Below are 6,560 nucleotides of genomic sequence, written 5' to 3'. Positions count from 1 at the left end.
CCAGGAACAATACATGCACAAATTATGTACATCATATAGGTAAAGGCTCATTTTCAAAATTTGTTTCTGAAATTTTCAGGTTCATATTTCAGTGTCAAAAAATTTACACTTTATGATCAAAATTACTATGATTTAGAGGGATGGAAAATATAAAATATCTAAACCTCTGCACTATTTGCTTAAATTATTACACGTCTGTTTATGATTGTAATTAAGAACTCCAAATATTTCATAATCTAAATATTTGATAGGACCAACAGTTCCGTGTATTTTTCTGCTTTTAAACTTACTTTTTTTTTTTTTTTTTTTTTTGACATACTACTTAACTTGAGGCTGTAAAATGATAGTTTCTATCACAATGGGTGACATCATAATGTTTATTTCATAAGTACGTACCATTTGGCGTTCGTTTAGCTTAGATCCTTATTTACTGTTTCTTTTTACATTTTGTATTTTTGCTATTGTTGGATGTAACTGGGACCCTGTGTACACAATTTCGTTCCACCTCGTACCACATGTGATGCAAATGACAATAAAGAACCTTGACCTTGACCAATCAACAAAAACTTTAATAGACCTGATAGATGAAGTAAAAATTATTTAATATCCCATTACAATACCATTAAAATGGCTGACACCATAAGTTGTAAGAACTTTTTTATTTTTGGAGTTAATGTGCTTATAATAAAAAAATCAACAAGACGAGCAGAATTATTTAAGTGACTCTGATAAGGACCAAGATGAGATGGTTTGTCCCAACAGTTTCCTGTGGACCAAAGAAGGACAACTGGTGAATGGAGAAGCTGTCTCATGTTGGTTTCTTTGGCTCAAACCATTTAAAAAGTGGTTTGCTAGTTAAGCCACCTCCTGCCCCTGCTGAAAGTACTTACATGCATGACAGTTTCAGAATTGAACCGATAAGAGTTTATTTTTCTTTTACATACATAGATTCCCAAATCTATGTAAGTTCCTTTAGCTGAGGAAGACATGGCACCAGGATGCATTGTGGGAGGAAGTGAAACTGGTATAGACAGTGTGATGATTTGAGCAATGGTCTGCTGAGAAACATTGGGTTCTTCCATTGTTTGGGTATTACATTGACTTGTAACACCTACCTAAACATTGTTGCTGAACAAGGCAGGGGCTTTATCACAAAAATCTGTCCCCCCTCAATGATAGTGGACCCTTTCAATATAACAACACATCCATTTAGATACATTTTTTAATTTTGTTTCATATTTGTTTTGCTTTGGGCATTTGCTTTCAAAAAATGATATTTGGCATTTGCGATCAAATATGTGTTCTTACACTGTTACTGTTTTGTCACTAAATAATTTCCTTGAGTTGATACCTTACAGTAACTATGTCACTGCTGAATAATAGATGCTACTTTTCAGTCTGAAAGTCTCCCGTTTCTCCGCTCATCCCCAAATCTCCACTTGCGGCCTCTTACTATGGATCATCAGATCAGAGTTGAGCAGTCCTCCATAGAAACCAGTGTACTGACTAATTCACTATTGATCCTGGTCCGTGGACCAATTTCCACCCGTGTTTGGTTTGGGACTACAGTTTTGGTCACGCTCTGTCTGTCCTTTAGGGGGCAAGAAAGAAACCTCTGCTACTGTTTTATCACACAGAAAGCACTCTCACAAAAGAGTGCAGGAAATAGAGAGAGATGTGGAGTGAAAGGAAAGAGAGCAGCATCACTAGATTGCAGAGAATGAAGAAGAAGTCATTTGTGGATGATGAAGAGTTCTAAAGTATAGAAAGAAAGCAGTTCAACGCTGGCTTTGTTTGAGTTAGTTCATGTTGTTTCCCAACTCGTAAGAACTGGACTGGACCATATTGATTTCTACATAGTATCATAACATGGATAATGTACATTGAAAATACAAACCTATTATGTTATGAAGCAAAGCCACATTGACAGGTGTTCTTTATTTGACCATTCATTTTCCTGTTTTTCACTCTGTCTTGCAAGGTAGATGCCAGTTATAGTTGAAGGTATGGCAGCAGTGGTTTGTTTAATGGAGTGATATGACTGGGAAGATTCATTAGGACTGTGTCTCTAAATAAATGTGTGTTGACCGAAGCCACTGACACCTAGACAACTCACAGTGTGCTGCAAGCCAATCTGCTGCACACAACAGGGAACGCTTCAGAGTTCAAGCACCGTGCAGACCTCGTTCACCTTCCTGTATCTCCTCTCCGCTCATTGCGGCTGTCTTCACATCTCTCCCCAGTCTTTCCACCACGCCTTCCATCCTCTTTATCTACTCACCTCTCACTCTTTCCCCTCCCATACCTGCCCCAAACCACCTCCCTTCTGCCTCGCTTTTTCTTTCTTGCGGTAACAACATTTCTCGGACTAATTGCAATTCTGTCAGCAGGTAAATGCTTTGTGACCGGTCGCTGACAGTCACGCCAGCCAGTCTCCAACTTGCCACTGACAGTCATTGTGGGGCAGACAGGACTGCCTCGGCAGCACAGGCAGTCAGTTAGAAGGCGGTGTGCATGGACGTGGCCTCTCAGCTGAATAGCGAGACTCCAACTGTCTACTCATGTGTGACACTCCCATTACGCTGCCACAAGAAAAGGTAGACAGGCACAGAACAGCTGGATAATGCACTGTCTGACTGACAATATACTCCACCTCTCACACACTCTGCCTCTCACCTTGTCTCTGGGCCTATGACAACGTCAACTTGATACTGTCAGGTCTGGTGCCAGACGGTGCAACATGTCAACGCTAACGCTGCTGACTCCTGATGTTCAACATTAGAGCAAATGCAAAGAAGGCTGGGTCAGGAGGGAATGGGAATTGATGGTGAATGATGGATTAGAGGAGATACAAGGAAAGCAGTGTTTTTTTTATTTATTTCAAACACCTGTTGTGTAAATCTTTTACAGTTGCTACCAATCAGAAGCCCAAATATTTAGTTATGAAACTGTTCACATCATGTTGTTGGTGAAAATGAATATGTAAGCGAAGCACTTTGATGTCCACGCTTGGCTAATTAAAGCAGGCTGTTGACAGTTGTCAGTGTGACCCTTAGCATGTAGCTCCCCTGGGGGTCTTGTTAGCATGCTAATGCTAATCCCCATTGACGGGGGACAGGGCAAGGCTGTCCCCTGTAGCTCCTGCTGTTTTAAACCCAGCATTTGTTAGGACAGGCGAAGGGATGTGCTATCATGGAGACGTCCCCATCTGCATGTCACACATCTGTAATTAGAAAAGAGGTGTGCAGCGGGCGAGCTGCAGGGGACAGTTGTTTTGGGACCACTTGATCTGTGTTTTTGACACGCCTAAAACTGGCGCAGATTGCTCTTTTCACGAGCTTTAAGGAGAAAATGTGTCCCCACGTTGCGCTCGCGAACAGTGTTTGAGGCTGGATGTGAGGGGATTCACTGAAAGAAATCCAGCACAAGCTTGCAGAAAAATAAATAATCATGGTAACATCCTCACTGAAAGAAATAAATGGAGAGTTTCCACACCTGTCTGGCAGTCTGTGTGTTTTTCTCTTCTCGCCTCTACAAGGGAAGGTCAAGGACACATGCATATTCATGGAGGAGCCTGGCACAGGATCGATGGCTTTTAATTGTTTTTTCTTGGTTGGTGGAGGGATGTGCCAGCATCTATTGATCTATTTGAGTAGAGGCCACTCACAGAGCATGACTGAGAGACCTTTTTCAGACTGAGCACCAATATTGTGTATGTGTGTGTGTCCATATGTATGTATGGGGAGGGAGGGCTGAGGACTGTTTGGTGATTAGGAGTTTGATACGCACAAAACCATGCACTGCGTGAAAGGCTGTCTTGGAGCGTAGAGGTATACACACAAAAGATGATACACCACAGCAAAGATGGAGAAACACATTAAAAACTATTTTCAATGTGTATTTTAATGACACGTGAAATTAAAAAATAATAACAAAACATTGGTTCACCTGCGCCAAAATAATAAGAGTTTCCAGTAGTAGAAATAATTAAAAAATAATAATAATTAAGTATCAATTTTAGGATTTAAAATTCTGTGCTCCTTAATTTTTCTGTTAAACAATGTTTTTTTTATTTATTTTTTTTTATTCAACCTTTATTTATACTGGTTAATCCCATTGATCCTCGGGGACTCATTTACAAGAGAGACCTGACATTGACCTGACAGTGATGTGCCTTTCGCCCTTTGCATATTTTTGTTGGATAAAAATATCCTCTATTCATCTTACTTACTGTACTCAAAGAAGCCACACTCGATGACAGGAAAATATTTTAAACTGGTTTTACTTGCAAGGGCAGACTTTCACAACAGGTTACATGGATGTACAGAAGTTTTACATGCATGGAGCCAAGTCACGAGAATCTGCCACGGGCAGTGTGCGAGGTTTGTTTTTATATGCTTATCAGCTCCCGGCTCACAGACCGGTGTCCTTGAACTGCCAGCTGCACATGCAAGATCAAATCAGCTCCTTGTTCAGCTCTCTCTGAGAGAGAAAATAACTCTCTGCTAATTCAAACACATGGTTCATGGGCAGTTAACATTCTTAGCCATAGTGGTTAAAAACATCCTTAAACCTTGACCAAAATTCTCTGACAGTTTTATTTGCTTATTTCATATACAGCCCAGTGATTTTACATTAAACTAATCCAACATCTAAATAGAGCATTAGAAAAACTTAACCTTACTTTCACAAGTAAGTTTTCCTATAAAAGTATTCAGATGTTATGACATTAAGTGTAAACACAGTTACTTAAAATCAGACTGTGAGTGTTACACAGATGTTGATAATATTTGAAAAACCTCACAGTTTACATTTAAAAAAAATCAACTGTACCATAGAGGAAGAACTACACCAAGTACTGGTAAAATATTTCATCTTTTGCATTATGTCTATATTCGTATAGTAAGAGTTGCGGCATAAATCAGGGCAGCACGGTGGCACAGTTGGTAGAGCTGCTGCTTCCTCTCATTGAGCAGGTCACCCTGGTTCAAATCCCAGTCCGTGGGCCTTTCTGGGTGAAGTTTGCATGTTCTCTCTGTGCATGCATGGGTTTTTTTCAGGTACTCTGGTTTCCTCTCACAGACCAAAAACATGCATGTTAGGCTGATTGGCAACTCTAAATTGTTCCTAGGTGTGAATGAGAGAGAGTGAATGGTTGTTTGTCTCGTTTGTTTCTATGTGGCCCTGTGATGGACTGGAGGCCCGTCCCCCGCCTCTCGCACAATGATGGCTGGACATGGACACCAGCGACCCCTGCGATCCGAAAAGGAAGAAACGGGTAAAGATAATGGATGGATGGCATAAATTATTAACAACAGTGTCCTTTATCACTGATCTGTAGTTAGATAATCTACAATTAGATGACTTGCCCCCCCCCCCCCCACTCACCTGTAAACATTTTTCAAACTCACAGTATATAAGGGGAAATTTAGAGCATCTCCATACACCATATTGTTGATGTTTTTACTTTGAGTATGCTTTACACGCATGTTTTGAACCACTTTGGCCATGGCTACCTCCGAGGAGTTAATGGGGGAGAGGATGGACTCCATCTTATCACCATCAAACTAGTTGGCCCACTATGTGAGTGTGCTGCTTATGGGACTCAGTTTGTTGTGGCTCCTCAGACTGATGAAGTCCTTTGGATGAAAGACGAAACGTTTCAACACAAAGAAACAGTCCAGAGGACCTGACTTAAATTTTGTTGGATTTTTTACCTGGATTATTGAGCATGAACTTTGATGATATACTTTACACATTTTTTTTATTTTTTATTATATCATTATAATTTTAAACTGTCTACCCAGAGGCCAACATGACACTTTCATTTGCAATTGTGTAAATGAAACGCAAAGTACATTTATGACAAATAAATTGTTGATCCCTTTCACTGAACTGGAACAGAAACTCAATTTAGGAATCCTTTTCTAGTAAACAGAAAACTTTACTCTTAATCTGAGATTTTTTTTCTTTACTTTTGTTCTTTGGAAAATGTAACGCACAAGATGATTCCTCCTAACTGTGAAACCAGTCTAAACAAACCCTTCTCTGGTTCAGTAAAAAAAACAGTTGTGGAAAAAGTATATATTTTATTAGTGTTTTGATTTTTGTCAGTATTGTTTTGAAAAGTGTTGACGTCTGACTGTTTGCATTGCAAATGGCGGCTGAATGTGTTCACCTATCTCCCGCTCAACCAAAGCTTCTTCTCTGCAGAAATTATCCCCTTCAGAGCTCTCTTCTATCTCTTTCATTTATTCTTCTGTAGCTGGCTGAATTTGTCAATTTGAACAGGCAAAGTTGGCAGATTGGCAGCAAGTGGGAAGTAAAAGGAGGGTGCACAAAGTGGAATAAAGTGGGGATGGTGGCAAAAAGATAAAAAAAGATTGTGACAGTCATCCATTTGACCTAGGCTGTTGAGTGAGCGCAGTCTGGCTTGTCAAATCTCTGTGCTAACAGTGAATAGCCCTATCTGTGCAGAGCATAGAAGGGTGTCATGCACTATGGTTTCATGGTTCAGGATAAGGCTGGATAAAGCCATTGGCTGGATGACACACAGACAG

Source organism: Nematolebias whitei, chromosome 3 (assembly GCF_014905685.2).
Source record: "Nematolebias whitei isolate Nwh7 chromosome 3, NemWhi1, whole genome shotgun sequence".
NCBI classification, from domain to species: Eukaryota; Metazoa; Chordata; class Actinopteri; order Cyprinodontiformes; family Rivulidae; genus Nematolebias; species Nematolebias whitei.
This window is presented reverse-complemented; position numbering follows the sequence as displayed.